The 15,591-nt window shown below is 44.2% G+C and overlaps 1 protein-coding gene across 2 annotated transcripts in view; it reads right to left on the bottom strand.

Moving 5' to 3' along the window:
- The window catches only part of TANGO6 (transport and golgi organization 6 homolog), a 184,462-nt gene that overhangs the window by 907 nt on the left and 167,964 nt on the right, over nucleotides 1-15,591 (bottom strand). The gene's annotated exons all lie outside the window — the stretch shown is intronic.

Raw genomic sequence — 15,591 nt, 5'->3', positions numbered from 1 at the left:
TTGAGATAGGCTTCCCTTTGGGTTTCTCACGCACTCTTAACCCCTTACTACGCTGGCCTTTGTGGTTGCCTTTTAGCCCCTGACCCAAGTAGAGATCCCAGACCCCTTCCTTCAGTCCCAAAGCATGGCACCAACCTCAGGACCACAGGCAGGCAGTACTGCCCAATGCAGGTGTTCCTGGCATCCTCCCCCACTAACTCCCACAAAGCCCTCTGTGATACCCACAGAACTGGCATCTAGCTTATGAAACCAGGAGGCTATTCTTTGGCAACCATGCTTTCCCTTGCCACTCCTTTAAAATTTTTCCACCAGTTTCATTTTGGTACAATTCTCTCAGCCACTCTGTAACTTTTTTTCAACTCCAACACTGCAATGGGAAACAAGATAGGACTTCACAGACACAGTCAGACCCATTTCTTCTTGTCCAATACTCTAATCTGATGGTCTCATATGGAACTGGGAAGGTGCCAAAGAACAAAGCACCTCCTGCTAGAAGCTTCTAATTTTTTCCCCAATCCTCCTGGCTTGGAAGTCAGAACTTCTAGCAAGAAATGGGTTCTTCTAGCAAGACAGCAGGGAAACTCAGTATAAGGGAACTTAGGGATCATTTGGTCAAACGAAGGACTGAAGAGTCCAGGTCACTAGTGGGTCACATATCTTGTCTGCAGCTACTTGCAAAGTTACTTCTGGTCTAGGACTCTCTGCCTCAAAAGCTACATTTTTTGGTTCAGGTACTATACTAGATATTTTCTTTATATTATCTAATTTTTATGCCAGTCGTATAAAGGGAAGTTTTTAGCCCCACTTTACAGATGAAGAAATAAGAGTTGATTAGAGGGTTAAGTAAACTCCCAACATCATTTGGCTAAAGAAAGGAGGAACCAGTTTTTAAACTTTCAGAGTCTGTGTTCTTACCTGTTTATTTTTATTGAAGAGGTAATACAGTATAAAGAAGACCATATTAAAAAATAAGTCTCTCTTCTACCAAGACTCCTAATTTCTCTTCTAAGAGGATATCATTCTTAATTGTGCAAAATATTCTGGGTGTTTATAAGCATATCTGCCTTTTTTTCCCTTCCCCTTTTTAAAGCACAGAATTATATGCTACACTGCTAAGTACCATGATTCCCACTCCACCCAATGTATTTTGAAGATCTTTTCCTATTACAAAAATTATTGCAATAAACATTCTGATACCTAATCTGCAGACATGCACAAGTATATTTGCAGGACAAATATCCAGAAATGGAATTACAAGGTCAAAGGGTAATGTGCAGTAAAAATCTTGATAGCTGGCCAGAGAGGTTGTAATAATTTATATTTTTACCTATCACTTTGAAAACTCCTATTTCCCCATATTCTCATAAGTATTGCAAACTCTTTATTAATGGAAAATAGCACCTTGCTGTTTTAAATTTGCATCTTTCTAATAGATAAAAAAAAGGAATAGGAGAATGGAGAAATTCTTTCATTCTTTCGCTTCTATGGCTTTTCATAAAAACCATGTAATAAATATATATATAACAGTTTATATACAATAGACACAGATTATCTCTGCAAAATACTGGTTGCCTCCAGCAAGGGAAACTGGAGAGAGATGTGGGGGATTACATACCCTTTTGTGCCAGTTTAATATTGTATTTTATGAATATAAAAATCTATTAAAAATAAACAGTCCTTTTTTGAACTGGATTAACTACTAGACAAAGATTTTCCTAAGGCTATTTAATAGGTAAAGGAGACACAGAACCTGCTTTTAAAAGCTTACCCTCTGGTGGTGAGTCTGCTTACCCTCTGGCGGTAAACGAAGACAATATAGAACGGAACATGGAAAGTTCCTGAGAGCAGAAAGTGTGTGAAAAGAGGTTCGAGGAAACAGAGGTCATATTTTAGGAATAGGAAGTGAATTGGAAATGGTGAACAAAAATGATGGGAAATGGTTAATTCAGTGGGTAGCTAGTACACTTACATCTGGCCCCACGATCCCCTGAACATTCCACCCAAGTACACTAAGCATGTAGCATCACAAATCTTGAACTTGCTAAAGAACAGAGGATGAGGGACTTCCCTGGTGGTCCGATGGCCAAGATTCCATGCTGCCAATGCAGGGGGCCTGGGTTCAATCCCTGGTCAGGGAAATAGATCCCTTATGTTCCAACTAAGAGTTCGCATGCCTCAACTAAAGATCCTACATACTCCAACAACAACAAAAAAAGATTCCTTATGCTGCAACTGAAGATCCAGGACAGTCAAATACATAAATTAATGAAAAGAAAACAAAAGAATAGAAACAGAGCCCTCTCCATCATTTGATATTGTCGAACAGCATGGGCACTGGAGAGTGGAAGGAGGTAGGTAAGGGGTGGGGGACACAAAACCAGCTCCCTAGGCCACCTGCTGGTCTCCCTCTTGTCCCTGGGCTCCAGCTGTGAAGGCCTTCTTCTTTCCTTGTCTGAGCAAAGCCCCTCCCCAGCTCAAGGCCTTTGCTTATGCTGTTCCCTCAGCCTGGGAGACCACCGTTGCTCTCTCTTCAACTACAAGTCCTCCTCACCCTCAACCTGAAATGCCACATCCTAGCTCCCACCTAGGTAAGCCTTCTAGAGTTGCGTCTGTAGCCTCTCTCACACTTGGAATTTAAACACTCACTGTGTAACTAAAAATGTATTTTCCTCACTAGCTCACAGGTACTACTGATGCTGATGCCATGTCTTGCCTTGTACACTGTGGTGTAATCACAGTGTCTCATAAAATGACTGGCACATGGCAAGTATCTAAAAACTATTTATAAATGAGAGAAGGCACACATGTATGCTATTCCTGGCCAGTCTGTCACTTGGTAAAAGCTAAAAATTCTGAGAACATCTACTGAAACAGTGTCATGAAACCAGGCCTGACTCACAGGTGTGTGACCTGTGCAGCCACACAGGGTCCCATGATCAAGAGGGCCCCGTGCCTGGTTTAATGGTCTGCTGCTGCAACCTGATACTTAATAATTGCATATTTGAGCTTGATTTTATAAGTGAAGTTCAAAAGGACACAGGAACCTGAGAGTGAGCAGAGGAGATCTGCCCCATATGTGTGTCTCCCATTCCTGCCGGTGCTGCATGAGCTCAGCTCTGATGCACCTACGACACGTGGGAGTTCAGCTAGTCCTGAAGCCTCTACCAGGGGAGGGCATCTCTTACATTCATGACTGAAAAGTGAAGGCACTGAAAGCCTGCACAGGCCACACTTTCGTGGAAACCACCACTCGCTTTAAACATAGTAAGCAGGCGACGACTTTCCAAGAAACATGGATGAGGAAGGAATCCATCATATCCTCTGCGTGGATTCCCCGTGTTAGCCAGCCATCTATGCTGAAAATGATGACACAGAAGGAAACACAGTTCTTGTTCTTGTTCTTTCACCTTTTTCTTATCCATCAGTAAACTGAAGATAAAGGGTGTTGGTAAGATGAGCATGTATCAAGATGTGAAATAAAACCAGTTAATTTTGTGCAGACTTTCCACTGTTCTGCTACATATGCACTGTTATGCATATGTAGCTGGTACATATGCATGTACCAGCTACAGAATACAAACTGTATAATTTTGGTGATCCCACATATAAGTTAAACATGTGTGGGTTTAAATGAGTTAAACATTTGAAATTGGCATCACACAATATAAAGATGTTCAGTAAAATCCATGCTAATGGTCTAACACATAAAAGGGTCTCAACTTAGAACAGTGTTAAAAAAAAAAGAAAAAAGAACAGTGTTAACAGCAAATAATAAACACCTTGACAAGTCAAAGGACAGAGAGACTGTGGAAGAAAGGAAAACAACTTGATATTTAAAAACCCTGAATGGTACTTTCTCCTTGTTTTGTTTTTTTTTTTAAACAAGTGACCCTGCATTTTCATTTTGCACTGGGCCCCACATATTACGCACTTGGCCCTACAGACAACTCTCTCTGCTCTTTGCCCAATGTCTCGGCATTAAATGCCTGAATCCTACAGGCAAAGTCCACAAAGATGGCACCGCACCTCTGCTGTGCAGTTGTCTCCATGTTGTCCGGAGCTGCTGGGTCATGAGGCGCAGGTCGGTGTCTGACTCTGGCACTATTGCTTGCTGCCCTCTCATAACTTAGCTTTCTCCCTCCCCAGGGCTGCCAGTGTGAAAAGGAGAGACGATTCTGGAAAGAGGATGACTCCCTGCAGCGATTGCCTCATGCTTACTCACTCATTCAATAATCGTTATTGAGGGCCTACTTCGAGCCCAGGCAGTGTGCTGGTGATAAAAGGTGAATAATGTACAAACCCCACCCTCCAGCAGCTATAGCCCAGCAGGGAGGCAGACACGCACACTGGACGGTGTGATCCTCAGTCTAAGAGATAAGTGTACGTGATTCCACGGAAGCAAAGGAAGTGGTTTCTGCCTGTGGAGGTGAGGAGGAACATTTCCCTGCCATGCGAAAAGGCCTTCGCTCTGACTTTTATTTGTAGCCAATGGGTGGCACCACAGAGTGGCCAGGGGAAGTTTTACTGTCTGTCCCCTCACCCTCAAACCACCTCAAATAAATGCAGAGTCTAAGCAAACCAGCATGCCTGTTTGTGAATAAAGCTTAAAGACAAATCTCCCAACACGCTCTTTAATGGATTATAGCCCAGTGTCTCTTATACAGAAATTCTAGTGTTCCCATTGTTTATTATAAGGTCATCTCTTTTTCTTCTTTCACCTAGTCAGAAATATCTTAAAAATTTTTTGCTAGAGCCTCCTAATGGGAGATTTGGATTGACATATATACATGACCATGTGTAAAACAGATAGTGGGAAGCTGTGGTACAGCACAGGGAGCTCAGCTCATTGCTTTGTCATGACCTAAAGGGGTGTGATGGGGAGAGTGGGAGGGAAGTCCAGGAGGGAGGGCATATATGTATGCATACGGCTGATTTACTTCACTGTACAGGAGAAAACGAAAACAACACGGTAAAGCAATTGTATTCCAATTTTTAAAAAGAAGACAAAAACAAAGTAAGACGAGCTTTTCTTTGTTAAAAAGGAGAGTTGTAAGGCATTCTGGTCGCTAGGGTGCTTTTTCTTTCCTGGTGTGGGTAGGAATTTTTTCTTGGCACTGCTGTGTCCTTAAAACAACAATAATGCTTGTGCGAACACCACTTCATACTTGAGGGGTGCTGAGTCCTTTGTTATCAGTTACCGGATCTCCTTTTTTAGGTAACTGAGTGTTAGGAAAAAGGCTCCTTCTTAATTAATGGGTCTGTCTCAGCAACCCGCCCTGAGACTTCTCCCCAATCCCTATAGCGCTGAGGATCCCACACATCACAGGACTTCCTCCGGACTCCCCAAGGATCAAAGCTTTCCGCCAGCCAGGGATTGTCACCAAATCCCGTGGATCAGGGGCTGAATACAAGGAGAGTTCAAAGGTAAAGTTACTCACAGGAGCCTCTGTGGTGGGCAGGATATAGGCAATCCCACAGAGGAAACCTCTCATTAAGAGTTCAACACACCTGCTCTCATCGCCCCACGCAGCAAGGCCCCAGGACTCTAGGGAGAGGTGGTGGAGGGTGTGAGTAGGGTGGGTCAGGGATGGCTTCAAGAAGTACCCGGATTCCTAGTCTAAAAGCTCTTTGGAAAGGGATGGGGTTCAGGTGGTTTTTAGAAAAGAATGTAGAGTGTGGGTGCAACACACACAATTCCTCTCCCCCCTCCACCCTCGCCCTTGCAGGGGCCAGTTCCCTGGAGCGCACAAAGCTGATGCTTCAGGGACACAGGCAGTCTTCAGGGTTAGACATGGCTTAGAAAAGCCAGATGAGGCACGACCCTCTGAAAAGGGACTGTGTGAGCAAAAGACTGCCTTGGGCGCACAGGTGCCTTTTCAATGGAAAACCAGGAAAACTGTTTGACTCTTTCAATGAGCTTGACCCCAAACACGCCCAGAGTGGTGGTTATATCTCTGTGTTAAGATCAAAAGAAGAAATACATGGCGAATTGCTTTCTTCACTTTAATTTCTAAGCTTATTTATATATTTGATTATAAAGACAATATAACCACAACCCAGAATATCTGGGAAACAGGAAGGAAAAAAGTCTCTAGTCAAATTACCTAACACAAACTCCATGAGTAAATACATTTAGCAATTAGTATTCATTTACATTTAAAAATTATTTTAAAAGTCACACTTCCAGGTGATTTTACAAATGAAACTAAAGTAAGTGAAATTACTATTCTTTTGTATTATTATGTGAGATCAGTAAGACATACAAATGGCCACAGATGAGACATTTACAGAAATAAGAATTCCAGAAAGCGTAATCTAGAGGAGGACTTTCCATCTATATTTTTGGAATATTTAAGGAAAAAATGGATTACTAAATATGAAAGGATTAAAAACTTAAATGCTAGCACACACTAACTGTATTTAGAAATTCAGTCTTCTATAGAGCTAGAAGAATTGTGATTCCTTTTGTGGTTAAGCAATAAGTGCTGAGCACAAAGACAAAAGCAGACAAAGAACAGGGAAGTCAGACATTGAAATAAAAGGCAGGATCTGACATGAGAAATAAGTGAACTGGAGTTGGTGGCTGGATACTGACCTTGCAGACAAAAAAATTTTCTGACTGGGGCCCAGAAGACGAGGCGACCCCAGAATCCAACTACGTTTAAAGACAGGCTGAAATAAGCATCAGGTGTGGCATGAGGAAGTCAGGTCAACCTCTGAGAATCCTCATCTTGACCCCTGTGCTTCCATGTTAAAACCAATGTTTGGGGACTTCCCTGGTGTCCAGTGGCTAAGACTGCATGCTCCCAATGCAGAGGACCCAGGGTCGACAGCTGGTGAAGGAACTAGAATCTACTTGCCACAATTAAGGGTTTGAATGCCACAACTAAAGATTCTGCATACCAAAACTAAGATTAAAGATCCCACATGCTGCAACTAAGACCTGGTGCGGCCAAATAAATTAAAACCAAGAACCAAGGTCAGCTTGATGTCTGAGGGAAATGAGCGAGATCAGAAGAGACTAGTTATGGGACAGAGTCAAGCATCCACAAGAGAGCACAAGCTGGCCAACATTTCCCGAATGTGTGCAGGAGACTGAGCTCAGCAAGCTGGGTGCTGAGGGCCAGCTCCAACCCTCAGGAGCTCACCACTGACTGGGGGAGACAGACATGCAGAGTCGAACCTAATGGTCTGCTGGCAGGTGAACTCAGTGAAGTGAATCCTGGCACCCCAATTACCAGCTAGGGAATCCTGAGCAAACCACTTGGGCTTTTGGAACACCAAAGATTTCCTCTCAGGATGGGAATAACACTGCCTCCTTTTAAAGCTGTTGTGAGAATTGCTATTTGTAAAGATCCAAGCGCAAGGATTTGCACGTGGTGGCAGCTGCACAGGTGGCACTAATACTGTGATCTCGGGACTTCCCTGGTGATCCAGTGACTAAGACTGAGTTCCCAATGCAGGCGGCCCAGGTTCCATCCACAGTCAGGGAACTAGATCCCGCTTGTCGCAACTAAAGTTTCTGCATGTTGCAACGAAGACTGAAGATCCCATGTGCTGTCCAACTAAGACCAGGCGCAGCCAAATAAATATTTTTAAAAATACTGAGACAGCTCTGAGGCCAGATTGCGTCCATCTTGCTGCTCTTGCATCACTGAGACCGCAAGCAGAGCCTGGCAGGTAAGAATCTTTGACGAACATAAGAATGAATGAACATGTGATAACAACAGCTAATCTCCACATAATATCTATTATGTGCCAGATGTGGTTCCAGGCAATTTATCTCTAGTAACTCACTGAATCCTCACAACACCACGAGAGAGGTACTATTATCTCCAATTTGTCCACACAGCTGGTGACAGAAGGAGGCAGGATTCACACCCTGGCTGTCTGGATTTGAGTCAATGCTCTTTATTAACCACTAGATTATCCTGCCTCTCCAAGTGGTTATTACTTTCACTACTAGGAGTGGGGGACATAAGCACATATATTGCCTACCTTACAAGTTTACTGTGAGAGCAAAAGAGATAATGCAGGTGAGGGTACTTTGCTATCACAGTGTGGTGATCAATAATTCAAAGTGTCAGTGGTACTATTATTCTGACATTGAGGTAATTGGATTTACCACCCAGGGGCTAAGAAAATAAGGGGAAAGGCTCAGCTCTGAAAATGAAAAAGAGAGAGCAGGAGCCAAAGAAGAAGCAGTCAGGAAGATGAATAAATGGAGGAGAGTCAGAAGACAAGGGGAGGGCTGTAAGAGAGGGGAAACAGGACTGATGCAGCCTGAGCATGGGATCGGGGCCAGAGTTGAGTTCTGGTGGTCGGGAACACAGTGCGCACCCTGCACAGAGCTGAGAGCACCAGCAAGGGCTCTTCTGGGCAAGCAGAGAGCAGCCCAGCTCTGAGGTCTCCCTGGGATAATAGGCAGGAAACAAAGTAAACTGGGGAAGCAGGATGGAGGCAGATAATCTGAACATTACTGAGGAAGTTCGGTCCAAAGAAGGATAAATGCTTTACTGATAAAACCTAAAACTTCACTTTGATGGCTCTATGAAAAAGAAATCAGGCCCAATTCAAACAGAAAGACCTGGCTTTTGAGACACTTCATTGAAAAGCACTGGGTGGGTCAGCAGAGAAAGACAGGATTACTAATGGCTGAGAGATTCCTATCTGTGCCTGACAGATCATCTCAAACATGCTGAAGTTCAGGGCGGCATTCTTATTAATGCTGGAGGTTACTGAGCTTTTCAAAACCTTTTATTCTTAAAATATTTTTCTCTGCTAGGCCTAGAAATAAACGGCATTTTTACCCTTTCTGGGTTGTGTCTGGCTATTAAATAAGAAGGGCATCTCAAGTGCAAGGTGGAGATGGTGGGTGAGGAGGGGATGAGGGGATATCAGGCATGATTTTCATTGAAGAATAAGGGGAAATTTGTAACTAGTGATGTGCTCAAAATGCTACAGGGATGTAGACAGGCTGGGCAAGTGAGGGGCAAAGACTAAGACGGGCTTTACAGTGAACCCCTGGGAGAGGTAACAGTTCAGGGATCCCAAACAAAAAGTAGGCACTGGGGCTGTTCACTCACTGTGGCAGGGACTGGAGCAGCTGCCGTGGTGGCGCTAGGAGCAGCAGTGGCAGCATCTCTCAGAATGTCTTTAAATAGCAACCTGAGGAAGGCAGCAGTTTTCCTACATCCCCACAGGCATGGAAATAGAACAAAGAAGGCAGGAAAAAATGGCCGGAGGATGTGCAGAGGCAGCAAGCTGCTGCTCGCAGGAGAGGAGATGGGGCGCTTTGTCTGTGGAAGGGGATTACAATCCCAGCTTTCAAACTGTACTCAATTACCGCATCTGGGGGAAAAGGGCTTCATTTTTCTTGGCCCTCGAAGCTTCCCATGCAGACACCCTGCCGAGGGAGAACCGGCCTGCGCCTTTTCTACACTCATGCTTCCCACCTGGGATTAGACAGCGCCTGTCAAGGCTCACTACTACCATTCACTGAGTGTTTACTAGCTTCAGTCACTGCTAAGCCATTCATGCGCATTATCTCATTTAATCCTATGAGGTAGGTGTTATGAGGCCCAGTTGACAAAATAGGGAAAGGGGATTTAGAGAGGTTTAGTGATTTGCTCGGAGAAGGCAATGGCACCACACTCCAGTACTCTTGCCTGGAAAATCCCATGGACGGAGGAGCCTGGTAGGCTGCAGTCCATGGGGTCGCTAGGAGTCGGACACAACTGAGCGACTTCACTTTCACTTTTCACTTTTATGCATTGGAGAAGGAAATGGCAACCACCCAGTGTTCTTGCCTGCAGAATCCCAGGGACGGGGGAGCCTGGTGGGCTGCCGTCTCTGGGGTCGCACAAAGTCGGACACGACTGAAGCGACTTAGTAGCAGCAGCAGTGATTTGGTCAAGGACACAGCTAGAATTCAAATCTGCATCCATCAGGTCTCACTACAAACCCTGCTCTTACTAGGAAATCCAACACACAGGCGGATGCTCTGGAGAGAATCTGACCTTTTTCCTGCACTTTCAAAGCAGCTGATTTGGATGAGGCCTGGCTAGGGAAGAGGAGGAACAGCAGCTAGGTTACTGGCTGACTACAGGTGGTGGGTTTCCTCTGGGGCACTGCTTAGCTTGGGGCATCTCACAGCACCCCAGGCTCCTGTGGCTCATATAGCCTCATGTCCAGCTTGACTGGCCATCAGTAAAGTGCAGGCCACTCCCCGTAAGGTGAAAGTGAAGTTGCTCAGTCGTGTCCCGACTCTTTGCGACCCCATGGACTATAGCCTACCAGGCTCCTCAGTCCATGGAATTTTCCAGGAAAGAGTACTGGAGTGGGTTGCCATTTCCTTCTCCAGAGGATCTTCCCAACCCAGGGCAGTCCTCAACCTTTTTGGCATCAGGGACCAGTTTCGTGGAAGACAGTTTTTCCATGGACTGGGGTTTTGGGGGATGGTTGCAGGATGATTCAAGTGCACTACGTTTATTGTGCACTTTATTTCTATTATTACTACATCAGCTCCACCTCAGATCACTAGGCATTAGATTCTGGAGGTTGGGGACCCCTGGTTAGAGGGTCTGCCTAGTGGAATTCAGGCTTCCTAGATGGCTCAGAGGTTAAAGAATCCATCTGTCAATGCAGAAGACGTGGTTTCAATCCCCGGGCTGGGAAATCCCCTGGAGGAGGAACTGGCACTCCAGTATTCTTGCCTGGAAAATTCCAAGGACAGAGGAGCCTGGTGGGCTACAGTCCATGGTGGGCTACAGCCTGGTGGGCAAACAGTCGGACACGACTGGGCGACTGAGTAGGCATGCACACACACTAGTGGAATTCAGCGCTCTGTGCAAAATGCCTCAGGAAGAAAAGGTTATAGTTACACCAACAGGTCAGAGAAAACCATAGTGACTGAAGTCCTGGCGGGGTTGGTAGTATGTGTTCATATATATACGGCATGGACTAGAGCAGAAAAAGCAACCTGCCCACCAATGCTTAAGTATTGCTACACAGCCCAGACTCTGCCTCTGAGCAACAACACCATTCTAACACAGTGATTCTCTACCTCTGCTGCAGATTACAATCCCCTGGAGAACTATGAAAATGTGTGGGCCCCCATTTCACACCTAAGAATCAGAATATTAGGGGTATGGCGTTAAAGGCTTAAAAGAATTTTTTTTTTAATTTCTTTTTATGCTCTCCAGGTGACTCTAACGAGCAGCCAGGATATAGCGATGCAACATGTTAGGCAAAAATACTGGGTGTTGCCGTTGTTGTTTAGTCACTAAATCATGTCCAACTTCTTTGTAACCCCAAAGAGCAGGCTGCCAGGTTCCTCTGGCCATGGGATTTCCCAGGCATCCCATGAAATTTCCCCAAGCAATCCATTTCCCAGGAGTGGGTTGCTATTTCCGTAAGAGACATGTCATGGTTTCCAAAGAAGGCTCACTATGACAACTTTGGCCATGAAAAATCCAAGTGCCAAGAGCAAGGGTGATGGGATCAAGACATGACCTGTTGCACTTTATAGAATTTTCTTAACTATCAACTACTAGATTTTGCATTTTCTAGCAAGGGGACTGGGTCAAAAACATTTTGATCCACAAATTAATACTGCATCTTTTTTCCTGAAATATTTAAAAAATTTGTTCTTAAACATGTACATTGGAATATAATTCTTTTTTATTTTTTGAATGCAACTCTGAAGACAGAGAAAGTTATAGGCTCCCCAAAAATGCATGCAGCTGCCTCCATTACTAGGTTAACTGTAATTACAGCAAAAAACCTCTGCTCAGATGGGAGGAAGTAAGGAAAACACATATGCTACAATTTTGACAGCAACGTATACATACACACACATACATAAGTGTGTGTGAGTGTGTGAAGCCAAGTTTTCAAATGCAGCCAGCTCTGGCTGCTTGTCAGTGTTCTTTCTGTCACCATGCCTCAGGACTCCTCCCAGCTGATCTGGGGACAGCATGTCTACAACCCAACTGCAATGAAAACTGTAGGTGTTTCTGAGTAAGGAAGGTAAAACTCCCTCCTAACGAGAACACCTATTTGGGCAACTTCTGATCTGGGGAAAGGTGAACACTGGACAAGTTAGGAAGCACCAGAATTTCCAGTTTAAGATCTAAGCAGTCTATTTGTTGCAAAGGCGGGTATAAAGAAATTTAAGACATGTATTGCTCCATGCATCTTAGACAAAAGATTCCATGCACTCTCTTAACAGACATTTATTAAGTGTTATTCTGTGCAAAGCAATGTGCCAGATTTGGGGAATATAAGAGTGAGTGGAAAAGTAGTCAGATTCACAGAGATGGACAGGACAGAGATTGCTAGGGGCTGAAGGGTGGGCTTCCCTGGCAGTTCAGTTGGTAACGAATCCACCTGCAATGCAGGAGACCCTGGTTCGATTCCTGGCATTGGGAAGATCTCCTGGAGAAGGGATAGGCTACCAACTCCAGTATTGTTGGGCTTCCCTGGTGGCTCAGCTGGTAAAGAATCTGCCCGCAATGCAGGAGACCTTGGTTTGATCCCTGGGTTGGGAAGATCCTGGGTTCAATCCCTAGATTGGAAGGGGCTGAAGGAGGGGGAAGAGTTAGCATTTAATGGGTACATGGTTTCCGTTTTATGAGACAAAGAGTCCTGCAGAGGGATGCCAGTGGTTGTAGTACAAAAATGTGAATGTACTTAATGCTACTGATGTGCTGTGTGTGTCATGTATATTTACTACATTTAAAAAATTATTCATTTATTTGTTGCACTGGGTCTTAGTTGTGGCATTTTCAATCTTTGCTGCAACATGAGGGATCTTTAGTCTTTAGTTGCGGCATGTGAGATCTAGTTCCCTGACCAGGGCCTCTGCGTTGGAAGCACAGACTCTCAGCCACTGGGCCACCAGGCAAGTCCCTTTACCACATTTTCTTTAAAAAAAAAAAAAAATATATATATATATAAAATCAGTGTGTTCAGGGGCTGCCGCCTGTCGACAACAGAGGTGAACACAGAAGTGCAATATCTACTGAGCTGATACATAAACTACTGTAGAGCCTGGAAAAAGGAGGACTAAATTTGCCTGAGAAATCAGGATAGGCTTTTTACAAAGACCAGAACATTTAACATTTAGAGTTCTAAAGGATGAATACAAGTTTATCAGATGGACAGGTTGGGGCAGGAGAAGGCATTTGAGGCGTAAGGAACAGTATGGACAAATATCTGGAGGCAAGAAATATTACACTGACTATGTGGGGTTGGTGCGAGGTTCTCAGGGCTCCTGGGGGGAAGTACAGGAGAGAGAGTTATAAAGTCCAAAGGGGTCCAGATTATAAAGGACCTGCCTGTCATGCTAGGGAGCCTGGCCTTTATCTTAGGGACCACAGGGAACCTTTGAAAAAAATGTTAGCTGAGGACAGGTCTTCAGATTTGCATTTCAGAAAGATCTCTTTGGCTGCTCCCTTACCACACTGAGTAACTATTGAATATCTGCTAATCAGGAGAATTAGAGTAGAAGTCCCATGGTGAAGGAAAGAAATCCTAGGAATCTAGGTTTGTCCTAGTACACTTGTAACAGTTTACCTCTTCCTCAAGTATAATCTCAGGCCTATTCTTCTTAGTTCCTTCAGAACAGACAAGCTGGCAATGAAGCAACCTGGGTTTGACTCAGCTCTCTTCTGTCTGACTTGGGCACCTAAATGTAAACTTTCCACTTACCCATAAATAGGGTTATGAGCATAATTATCTCACAGGATTGTCAGGATTCAATGAGATAAAGCATGCGAAGAACTCAGTGCTTGGGATTTTCCTGGTGGTCCAGTGATTAAGAATCACCTTCCAATCCAGGGGATGCAGGTTCAATCCCTGGTCAGGGAACTAAGATCCCACATGCCACAGAGCAACTACGCCCACATTCCGCAACTAAGACCTGACACAGTCAAAAAAAAAAAAAAAAAAGAACTCAGTGCTTTGCCTGGCGTATGCTATGCTAAGTCACTTCAGTCGTGTTCAACTCTGTGCTACCCCAGAGACAACAGCCCACCAGGCTCCCCCGTCCCTGGGATTCTCCAGGCAAGAACACTGGAGTGGGTTACCATTTCCTTCTCCAATGCATGAAAGTGAAAAGTGAAAGTGAAGTCGCTCAGTCGTGTCCGACTCCTAGCGACCCCAGAGACTTCAGCCTTCCAGGCTCCTCCGTCCATGGGATTTTCCAGGCAAGAGTACTGGAGTGGGGTGCCATTGCCTTCTCCTGCCTGGCATATAGTAGGCCCTTAATACATGTTAGTTACATCATTATTAAATACTAAACCTCAGAGAACACATAATTTGTTTGGAGCAGATTTGCTAAGAGCAAACACACTGTGGGGTGATGAGCAATGAGCTGGAACAGACCCCAGAGCATTAATCCAAACTGTCTTTTTAAGTTACTCCAAGGAGACTACCCTTAGTCAGAACCTCGCCCTTTCAGAGGATGGAGCAGAGATAAGTGGGTTTTGCAACCCAGAGGCCTATCTGATTATTAGCACAATCACTCTTAGAGGAAGAGCAGATTCTCAGTCAGGCTGCAGGGCAGGAGGGAAGTCCCAAGCCTCACTTCCCAGCCTGCAGCCCCAGAGGTACTGTGTCTCTTTCAGTTTTTTTCAGCTCCCTTCCTTTTCAGTTCTGGGTCCATTATGAGAAGTTGCTAGATGGCATAGTCCATGGTTGGCTTATGCTTTTGGCAAGGGCTAGAGGAACATGAGGAAGAATAAAAATGAAGCCTGGGCTGTTTCCTGTCTCTGCTCTCTGAACAGTTCACTCTGGCAGGTCCCAGGAGCAGGGCATCTGGGTCCGAGGCTGGTCCCAACACTCTCCTCTCCCTCTCTGTCATTCTCCAGGGTAGACAGTAAAGCATCAGCAAAGAGAGACTCTGGTCTGTTTTCCTTTTGGTTTCCAGGATCCGAAGTCACCTTCCATTAGCTGTGTTCTATGTAGAAAATGCCCAAGTGACTCAGTTTCTGAGTCCTTCAGATGACAGTCACAGAACCTGTGAGTACAAGTTCGGCAGCTGCACTGCCCGGGTTCATTGACTGGGCTGTAACTTACTACTAAATAGTTGCTGAACAAGTTACTTATCTTCTCTTAGTTTCCCCATGTATAAAATGGGGATATTAATCATACCTAAGTGGGATCATTATGAAAATTAAATGAATTGAATTAATTTAAAGCACTTAAAATTTACCAGTTTGGAAAATTAGGCTACTCAACTTACTTCTCAGTAGCTGGTATAAGATATTTATTATTGATTTGTATTTGTAGCCATTACATTCATGATGATTCTACATAGAAGAGGAACTGAACAGTTCATTGTATCTTTAGAGTTGGCCTAGATATTTCTATATTAAAATATGTTATTATAAAATACTATTATTTTATTCCTGCTTTATATTATAGTTGAATATTACATTGATTTTTAAATATAGGTAGGTTAAGGAGCTATACATTTCATTTCAGGAGGATAAAAAGGGGAACTCTAAAATATTTGTTAAAATAACTTGTTGTAATCAAAGTATGTTGGTTCTGATCTAGAGAAAGGGAGCTGACATTGATGTTTCT

Source organism: Bos indicus, chromosome 18 (genome assembly GCF_029378745.1).
Source record: "Bos indicus isolate NIAB-ARS_2022 breed Sahiwal x Tharparkar chromosome 18, NIAB-ARS_B.indTharparkar_mat_pri_1.0, whole genome shotgun sequence".
Classification (NCBI taxonomy): domain Eukaryota; kingdom Metazoa; phylum Chordata; class Mammalia; order Artiodactyla; family Bovidae; genus Bos; species Bos indicus.
This window is presented reverse-complemented; position numbering and strand designations above follow the sequence as displayed.